The 10,621-nt window shown below is 39.8% G+C and overlaps 1 pseudogene; it reads right to left on the bottom strand.

The window, feature by feature from the left end:
* Nucleotides 1–10,284: 10,284 nt before the first annotated feature.
* On the bottom strand, nt 10,285–10,387 carry LOC129623941 (uncharacterized; annotated as a pseudogene).
* Nucleotides 10,388–10,621: the final 234 nt, after the last annotated feature.

Below are 10,621 nucleotides of genomic sequence, written 5' to 3'. Positions count from 1 at the left end.
GAGATACATAATTGCTACTTTGATTCGCACATCCTTGGATACTAGTGACTTTAATTATCTTCTCATATATGCACTCACCTTCTGGATATGGTCTCTTGTTTGTTTCTAGACTCCTTTTTTTTCACCTGAATCCAGAGTGTCTTTAATTTCAAAATGAGACTTGTTCCTATTAACTGCATAGCAACTGGGCATCTGTGAGATATGTCTACAATAGGAAGAAAGGACCTAGAGAACATGTCTCAGGACAGAAGTTAAAGGAAAAAATGACCTTTATTGTTTTCATAATTCTTTTAGTCAAGCCTCTTCTGTAAATAAGTTAAAAGAGTAAACATGCCACCTGCTCTGGTATCTATGGTTCAACCTATTACAAGGGAAACATAAATAGACTCAATGCTTTAATTGATAAATAGACGGCATTTAAAGCATGAAATTTTAGTTCAGTTTTTTTTTTTTTTTATTTGATACTAGAGTGGACCCTGGATATCTGATATGGAACCTGTCCTCCACCTAAAGCCACATTTCTGGAATCCTTTGAACTTACTGTAAGAAGGAGACTGAAACAATTCAGCTTAGGCTACTTTAGGACCAGGAGAAGAACCAGAAGACTGATACCAGCTCCAGCTTCCCTGTACACCTGATCTCATGATTACCATGGTGTCCTTTGGATAGCTGGTTCAATAGCAAATTAAGAAGAAACCCACCTGGGTGGCTGTAGCCATCACCCTCACTGACGCCTTCTCTGGACAAGTTTCTGTGGTCAGGCGGGGCTCAGCCTCTGGTTCACAAGTAGTGTGAGGTTACACTGACAACAGATGTGACAGAATTTGGTCATATTTATTATTAGCATTAAGATGAATCATACTCATTGCTCTTTGATCAGGATATGGTGAACAGAACTGGCTCAAACATGAGGTCCTTGGGGGTAAGAGAATAGAGCCATATCAAAGTTATTAGACACACGTAGAAAGCACCAGGGTTTCACTAGTGGCTCAAATGGTAAAGAATCTGCCTGCAGTGCAGGAAACTGGGTTCAATCCCTAGATCAGAAGGATCCTCTGGAGAAGGGAATGGCAACTCACTCCAGTATTCTTGCCTGGAAAACCGCATAGGCAGAAGAGCCTGATGGGCTACTGTCCATGGGGTGGCAAAGAGTCAGACAGGACTGGGTGACTAACATTCACTTTTTTTCAGAAAACGGCTAAGCTAAGGGGTGGGTGATGGCTAAGTCAAGTAGGAATTAAAGCACAGGACTTTCTCCAGCTCAGTGCTCTGCGGTCAGTTCCATATCTCCATTTGCTCATATGGAAGATATATCCATCCTTTCCCTGGTACCCTCTGCTACCACGTTCCTTCTCTTCAAAGCAATCATGCTTTAATCAGGATAACCTGACAGGTAAGGGGATCCTTCATTCTAGTGTGGCACTCACAGCAATGGAGGGACTAAGGCATTTCAGAAAAACAAACCAAAGGACTTTGTTGATCCTCCCAGAAGAAGTGCTTTTGCTGAGTCTTGAATATGGAGTGGACATTCAACAGGGCAGATGGAAAGGAAACCTCTCAGGTGTGTGCAGAGCCCTGGGTGTGGGCCACATCCTAGGTAATGACCTCCCACAGCCCTCTTCACCTCCCCAAGCATCAGTGTCCTTGTCTCTTATGTGTATAACATTCATCTATTGTGACCCCTTGCTGGCTAATAACCAAGTAGGTTATCACACGTGAAATCACATTTTAAAGCTCTATTGATGACAGTGAAGATGATTTTCACTGGGTTCTGAAAGTGTGGCTCAGTAAATAGTGAGGAATTTGATTGTTTACTTTTTGAAACCATAGCTTAGTGCTGGGTGCTGAAAGAAGTCCACGTCTCAAAAATAATACACCTGCTTCTCCAAGGGAAGGCAAAGAGATGGTTTTGTAAACACACTTAAGCTGTTCTTATTTGTAATTTAAACGAAGCTCTTCTTGGGCCTCCTCTTTCTTCCTTCACCTGGACATCAGCTGACCTCCCTACCCTCTCTTGTTCCGCCTCCTTCTCTTAGCACCTAATATGTAGATGGTGCTGAGGATGAAGACTTGAACTCCTTGCTTTGTATACATTGCAGGTGACCAAGGTTCTCTATAAAATTATATAGACGCTATAGTTGTGCACAAATTATAGATGAGAAAGTCTAAAAGGTTTAAACCATTTTTCTAAAGCCCATGCCCAGGTCCAGCAGTTTGGTTTGGGCCCCTGTACGTGACCAGGTTGCCTTATTGCCTTCAGGTATGGTTTGTATGCAGCACGTGTTCAGCTTTACAATGCTTAAATTTTCTGCCCTTCCAAAGGAACAACAAATCATCCAGACAGCAATTAAGATGCTTTTATGACCACTGAATGCAGTGCAGTGGTGGCATCAAGGAAGAGCTGGCACAAGGATAGTAAGGATGACTTACCATGACTTTGCTTGTCCCCTCCCATGTCTCCATACCCAAATCAACATCTCACACTGTGCAGGACACCTTCCATCTCCCATGCTGTCAGGTGTCTGCTATTAAATCTTTCCTCTAAAGAAAACCTGCCACAATCATTGCATGATTTATCAACCTGGAAAATCATCGGAGTAAAGTGCAGTGAGCAGGAGACCTGGGGTGTATGACATGGGTTCAGGTGAAGGCCCCCTCTTGTCTATTGTGGGACTGTGTTAGTTTCCCAAGGCTTCCTTAGCAAAGTACTGTAACCTGGGTGGCTTAAAGCAAGTATTCTATCACAGATCTGGAGGTGCCAAGTCCAAAATCAAGGTGTAGCAGGGCCATGCCTTCTCTCAGTTTCTGGCTGTTACCATGGTCCTTGACATTTCTTGTTTTGCAACCATGTAACTCCAGTCTCTGCCTCGATAGCCGTGTGAGTCTTCCCTCTGTGTGTATGTTTCTTCTGATGCTGTTGTCCTCTCCATATGAATCTGTCCTCACACCGAGTTTTCCCTTCTTATGAGGACCCCAGTAATGTCAGATTAAGAACATATTCTAGCACGATCTCATCTTAACCCAATTACACCTGCAAAAACCCTATTCCTGAGTAAGGTCAAATTCACAGGTCCTGAGGGTCATGAGCTCCACATGTCATTTTGGGGGACACAATTTAATCTATAATGGGGGCATTATAAAATAAACATTTTCTCCTTATCATTTAACACAGTTCTAGAAAGAGGGGTTTTCAGGCCAGGTGATCTCTGATTTCCTTTCCAAATCTAAACAGACCATGACTCTGACACTTAGGAGAATAAGGATATTTTTGTAGTCTGAAGAGTTTGTTTTAATTGAAAGAAAAGATAAAAATACACTATGAGGGCACACGTGCATGCATACACACACACCAGGCTTCAGAGAGCACAGTTTGAAGCATGCAGTGTGCCGATGGAGTCAGAAAAGAGCTCTTCAATATTTCAAGTCCACAGTGAATTGCTGGAAGCCTATATACTGCCTTGTTGCAGAGGTCACCTACTAAACAGCTTACAGGAGTTTTGTTTGCCCAAAGATTAATTTAGAGATTAACCAGGTGACTTTGCAGTGGCCCCTGAAGGCTTTTCATGAAAGCTCATAAAACACATTTGTGGGTGGTTGTTAATGTTTATGAGTGTGTGTGTCTGTGTTCAACCACATTCCTAGGTCTACAGAAACAGATCTGCATGATCCCTTAGCTTTCTTCTTCTTGAGATTTCATTATCTGAATAATTTCCTAAAGACTAAAAAACAAAGTATTTTAGGGGTACAACCACCTCTATGTCAGATGACAACCACCTGGTATATTAAACACCTCGCTACAGACAATGGGAGTTTATTTTTAGTGTTTTCAATGGCTATATACCAGCGTGTATACTCAGAGAAAAACAAAATCCAAGGATTTACAACAGGGAGTTTATTCCAGTTATTGTGTTTTTCTCTTCGTGGGGGAGGACTTAGAGGAAAATTGCAGATACCAGAGAGGAGGAAGAACTAGAATATGCTGCATTTACATAGACTCAGGGAGGACACTGATATTTGTAGTCATTTTTACATGACAGGAGCTTTGCGTAGCTCATCTCATTGGAGCCTATAGGAACATTTTCTTATTGTTTCCATTTTACAGAAGAATGACTTGAGGCTTCTGAACTTTCGTCACTTGCCTCTGATTAAAGGAGATTAAAGGAGTGGTAGGAAATGGAGCAAGGATTTGAAATGAGATTTGGTAGACTCAAAATCCCTATGCAGTTGTCTCTAAGCCATGATGTATGTGTGTGTGTAGGGTGTGTGTGTATGTGTGGTATGTATGTGTGTATACATGTGGTGTGTGTACATATGGTGTGTGTGTGTGTGCATGGGGGTGTGTGTGTGTGTGGTGTGTATGTGTGGTATGTGTGGTATGTGTTTGTGTGTGTATGAAGAGATATAGGGAATAATTATCCCCCAAAGGAGTTTTGTTAGAGAACTTAAAACTTTCTAGTTTCTTTCTTGCTCCACATATTCATCTTAGGTTCCCCCTTGTGAAATGTTTAGAGCTTAAAAGCTTAAGTTTGATAACTGGATAATGAATGGCTGGATCGTGGGTTAGAAAAGAGGTTCTCGGCATTTATATTCAGGTTTTCCAGAGAAACAGAACTAGTAGGATATGTGCATTTGTGAACAAACATAATATATAAATAAATATACATTCTGTTGTAATCAGTCTCCTGATATAAACGTGAATCACATCCAAAAATATCCTCATTGAAACACCCAAAACAATGCTTGACCAACCATCTGGGCATCCTGTGGTCCAGTGAAACTGGCACATAAAATTAACCACCACAGCATTGGTGAACACTTCTTTTTGGAAAAAAAAATGAAGCTCAATTTGCCAAAATGAATAAAGCTTAATCTCATTTGGACCTAAAGGGAATATAGATACAACCTGAATACTAAGAAAAGACTACACAGTTTCTGCAACAAATCTCTTTTCCCCTTCACATCTGATTAAAGTTCTCTGAAGTTCTCCGTAAGCATCATATCCCACTGTTTCTTCCCATTTGTCCTATGTGCTAAAAATGCCAGAATACTCGGCTCCCTGAACACCCCAGGTGGCCATGCACTCACACGCCACCGAGCCTTTGAGCCTGCTGTGTCCTCTGCATCAAGTGACCTTTCTTGCCCCGTTCTCCACCCAGGAGTAACTGACCCAACTTTCAAAGGCTGGTGTATACAGCATCTCCTCTGGGAAGTTTTTACCAGCCCTTTGACCAACAACATTGCCCTGTTCCCCTATTTGATCAGAGAATAGTCTTCAGATCACTAGCAAGCATCTGGCCTGACTCTTTGCTTGCAGCAGGCTCACTGTCGATATCCACAACCCATCAATCAATAGCCATTGTACTAACTGCTCCAGCTGCTTCTGCAAGAATCCCTTGGTGCTTTCTCATTTTGCTTCCAGCTCTCTCCCTTTGATTCATGTCTCAGCCCATTCTTGCTTTTGCTTCTGCTTTACTTTGTGTTGGCTTCCTCAGCAACTCAGTGGGAAAATAAAAATCCACAGGACAATGCAGGAGACACGACAGATGTGGTTTTGATTCCTGGGTTGGGAAGATCCCCTGGGGAGAAAATAGCAAACCACTCCAGTATTTGTGTCTGGAAAATTCCATGGACAGAGGAGCCTGGCGGGCTTTGGTCCATAGGGCTTTAAAGAATCAGAAATGACTGAGCATTCATGCACAGTACTGTATGTTGGTATTTGTCTTTCCTGATTTTAACTTCTGAGTTAAGAAGAACTGTTATTTTCTATATTCCTGCACTATTCTGGGTAACTTTGAAGAGCACCCTCCTGGAAGACCAAATTCCCACAAAGGGCCTCTTCACCCTTGTATGTGTGGATTCACTAAGAATTCCTCACTATCTGCTCAGGCTATGTAATTATTTCTCTCCTCTTGGATAGTGAGCTCTTCTCCTGTAGAAATTATACCTTATTCATCTTTGAACTGCTGGTGATTTCCTTATGCCCAGCATGTTTTATATGGCTGGTAAATATGTTATATGAATCAGTGAATACAATTAAATACATCTTTATCTTGAGTGTCCTCCTTGCTCCTCTTAACTTCTAAATTCTTACTATCTTTTTAGTGTTAATTCTAGTCTTGGATTACCCCAGCTGGAGCTAATTTATTTTTAACTGGGTTCCTAATTCCCATAGAAACCAGATGGTATACATCTTACTGTGTGTTTATATGCTATGTCTCTCACTGAAGCTCCATAAACCTGAATCACAAATCTGGAGAACCAGGAGGATCATTGTCCAAAGGCTGGAGAATGTACATGTCTCAGCTCATGCAGAGAGAGTTAATTTGCCTTCCCTCCACCTTTTTGTTCTAGTCAGTTCCTTACCAAGGTGGGTAAAGTTCACCCACTTTGTGGAGGGCCATTTGCTTTACTCAGTTCACCCATTCAAATGCTAGCCTCTTCTGGAAACACTTCACAGACATACACAGAAATAATGTTTTGTCTGCTAAATGGGCATCACTTAACCTGGTCAAGTTGACACAGAAATTAATTATCATGCAGGCAAATGGGTAGGCTAGGATTCCAGAGTCCTAGGGATTAAGTGGTAGTGACCAAATCCGAAGGAATACACTGAAGACTTCAGCGGTCCACTTTCTCCAAGTCCTCTGCTTTCAACATCTAATGTGTTGTTTAGTCACTAAGTCATGTCAGACTCTTTGTGACCCCATGGACTGTGTGGCCCACCAGGCTCCTCCTCTGTCCATGAAACTTTCCACGTAAGCGTATTGGAGTGGGTTGCCATTTCCTTCTCCAGGGGATCTTCCTGAACCAGGGATTGAACGCGCATCTCCTGCATTAGCAGGTGGGTTGTTTATCACTGAGCCATCAGGAAAGCCACTCTACATCCCCATCTAAGAACGTGCAACCCAAATACCAAGCCTGCATGCCACATCTAAGACCTGATGCAGACAAATAAATAAATAAATATTTAAAAATGAAGTTTTAAGCAAGTTAGAGGAAGCAGAAATCGTGCAAATTCATTCCCTACAATCTTTTTCTTCACTCTTCAGAATTTTCCATTACATTTACTCTATGTCCATGACAGGAAAATGAAACTAAAGCTATGAATAACAGTAGCCTGAGGTAGAAAAGTAAATATTATTCCTTTGGGTGGCACATTTTTTCAATTTTATTACCAATTTTATTCACTCACCAGCTTCTTGCTTTCAGAGCAACATCCATTTCTTTCAGATCCTTATTCTGTTTGTCTATGTTTTTTTAATAATGCTATTATGAGGTACAGCTTTAAGTGTTTATTAAATATTTTAAAACACAGATTGGTGTAATTTAATTGAAAAATGTTGGCATTTCTCTATAAAATTAGTGAACTGCCTTTAATGATTTGTCTTCTCAAATTGCCTTGGGGAGGAAAAAAGTGAGAAAGCATTCCTATTTTCCTTGCAATGTTACAATTTAAAATCAGTCCAGTATTTGTGTGATCAAATTTGTAATAATCTGTCACTACTGGCAGAAAAGAAGATTAAAGGATTCAATTTATTACAAAGAACAAAAGTGTGATATCTCCTCCCTCCATAGAAATAATACAAAATTCTAGAGTTGTTTTGATATCATTCTCATATTTCTGCTACAATGATATACTTTGAAGGAGGAATTCTATCTATTCACAGTATCCACAATGAAAATTCAATTCCTCAGAATCAGAAACTCTATATATTCCCTAATTCTCTGTTATGGGCTTTGTGGGTAGAACTCTCCTTAAAACTTCAACTTGACTGGAAGATCATTCTCTCCCTCTTGTTGGGAAGAGCTGACTATCTGTCCACTCATGGTTTAGCTCGTTGAGAAGGTCAAGGAGTGAGAGAACATTGCTCCATCTCGTGAATTTATGGACAGTATTCTCCACACAAAAATTAAATGAGATGTTAAGGCCTTAAATAGATAACTGCAGTAAACCTCTCTATGTTATCAAGAATTAACTGTTAATAGATGGCAGAAAGTAAAGATTTGGCCTGCTTGTCTGGTTCTGGCAGTAATTAACTGCTTACTTACTCCAACATATATTCAGTGCTTGAGATAATTGGAAAGATACAGAGGCCTTCTCGCTGGTCTCTCTCCATAAATATCCCTCCACAGCTGCTGAAAGACATATAAATGTGTCTGTTTCTTTTTGTTCCACTCTACATGAAGAGAAATATGTTCATGAACATAGTTTGAAGGACAGGGGAATTAGGGTCCAATTCAGCCTTAATATTTTTTTCTTCTCCACAAAAAATATCTTTCCTGAGTATACCAAAACTTATTTATAGATTTGGTGTCAAAGGCCATCTTTATTATTTTTTAAAGTGGTGGGCCTTTAGTTTAATGGTGTCAATTCCTGTCAAATTAAACTATTGTTTAAATAAAATTCTAATCACAATCTCGACAAGGTTTTTTTCACCGAATGTGTCTACAGACTCTGAAATACATATGGATGCATAAGCACTCAGGATGAATCAAAGTTGTTGAAAGGAAAATAATGAGGGAGAACTTTTTCTATTATAAAGAATTCACAGGAAGCACCTCTGATTAAATTAGTGGAATAGAGAGAGGACATAGGCAGAGTAGAAAGGAATACAGTAAAAGAATTGGAAACAGACCCACTGATAGATGGTAATTTCATATAGACAGATCATCTATGTCAGGTATGGAATCAAAAGCCAATGGACTGAACATGGGGCACTTAATAAGTGATCATGACAGTTGACTTTGAAAATGAAAAAAAATGCAAAAACTAGATCTCAACCTTAGGTCATATCCTAAAGTATATTCTGAGGATGATTAAATTCCTAAATATAAAAAGTAAATCTTTAAAATTTTAAAAGGGAATATATTAGATCTTTTATAATAGTGAAAAAGAAAAACAGTAGCAAATCACCTTACATGAAAAGGCAACTGGCAGACATGCATAAAATAGTTGCATGCATACCCCTCTTAACAAATTAATATTGAGAATATATAAAGAAGCTCCTAAAATGAATGAGAAAATATAAATCTTAATATTCTGTTTTTATACAATGTATTTCACTTCAGCTAATCAATTAGGGAAAATGTATTTGGGCATGTGAATAAGGGGTCCAGAGGTACTGTAGGCTATATCACAGTTAGACTGAAGGATTTCAATGATGGCAACCAGCTCTGCCCTCCTCACTTTAAAATAGATTCTGTACTTGGTAAGCAAGATGGCTGATGTCATCCATCTCCCGTCCTGCCAGTTTATTGACTTCAGTAGGAAAGAAATCTCTCCCAGTAGGTATACAAGAAAAATCCCAGGGTTATTCCAACTGGTATTTAGTCATGTCCCTAAGGCAACCCACTCCAGTGTTCTTGCCTGGAGAATCCCAAGGACGGGGGAGCCTCATGGGCTGCCGTCTGTGGGGTCACACAGAGTCAGACACGACTGAAGCGACTTAGCAGCAGCAGCTATCTATTAACCATTCATGATAGCAGCGATGCTAAAGTCCTCTGACAAACCGCCTCTTAGCAATGTGCCCTTCCTTGCAGTTGATGGAGGGAAAGGGCAGAATCAGGACCTTCCAGACAAGAAGGAACTGAGCCTCCAGTGAAAAGAGTGACTGAGTGAACAAAGTAGGTTTCCACTACGAGGAAGTCACACACATACAAATAAGATCTCAAGTTTTGACTCATATTCTTAGCTTGTAATTATATTAAAAACACAAAAATGAATAAATAAGATAGTAAAGAAATGAAACTTTATATTACAAATTTCCCAGCTATTGTAAGCTAAAATGAGAACAACTTTCTCACCTATTGAGTCAATGGGAAGACTAAAATTGTATATTATTATTTAATAATAATGTCTCTTATTCAAAGTCAACATCCATTCTTAAACAATTTTTAGAAACACATTTGGTGCAAATTATCAGTTTATAGACAAATATGTATCAACCAGCAATAATATGAAAGTTATTCTTTTGGGGTTTTTTGTGAATTTTTAAAAATTTATTTCTTTTTATTAGAAGGATAATTGCTTTACAGTATTGTGCTGGCTTCTGCCAAACATCAACATGAATCAGCCATAGTATAAACATGTCCCCTCCCTCTTGAAACTCTCCCCGCTTCCCTCTCCATCTCACCCCTCTAGGTTGTCACAGAGGCCCGGTTTGAAGTCTTTGAAAGTGAAAGTGAAAGTGAAGTCGCTCAGTTGTATCCGACTCTTCGAGACCCCATGGACTGCAGCCTACCAGGCTCCTCCACCCATGGGATTTTCCAGGCAAGAGTACTGGAGTGGGGTGCCATTGCCTTCTCCGTCGGATAGAGGACGTATCAGATATTATACTGATAAGAACAGATACTACACTTGATCTTAGCCAAAAGGCCGAGAAGCGAGTCATACAGCAAATTCCCATTGGCTATCTATTTTACATATGGTAGAGAATAACATGGAAACACATATTACCATATTCTTTAAGTTTTTGTGCAGACTGAAGGAATATGAGGCCACAGTCTAAGTCCTAAGTGAGTTTCAGTAATATATGGGAAAAGAATAAGATATGTGGATATGGAAATTTACTTTCACTTTCACACTTTAATAGATAAGATACATACAAAGAGAGAAGCCATA

This window comes from Bubalus kerabau, chromosome 11 (assembly GCF_029407905.1).
Source record: "Bubalus kerabau isolate K-KA32 ecotype Philippines breed swamp buffalo chromosome 11, PCC_UOA_SB_1v2, whole genome shotgun sequence".
Lineage (NCBI taxonomy): Eukaryota > Metazoa > Chordata > Mammalia > Artiodactyla > Bovidae > Bubalus > Bubalus kerabau.
The sequence above is the reverse complement of the archived record's forward strand: the minus strand, read 5'-3'. Positions and strand labels throughout refer to the sequence as shown.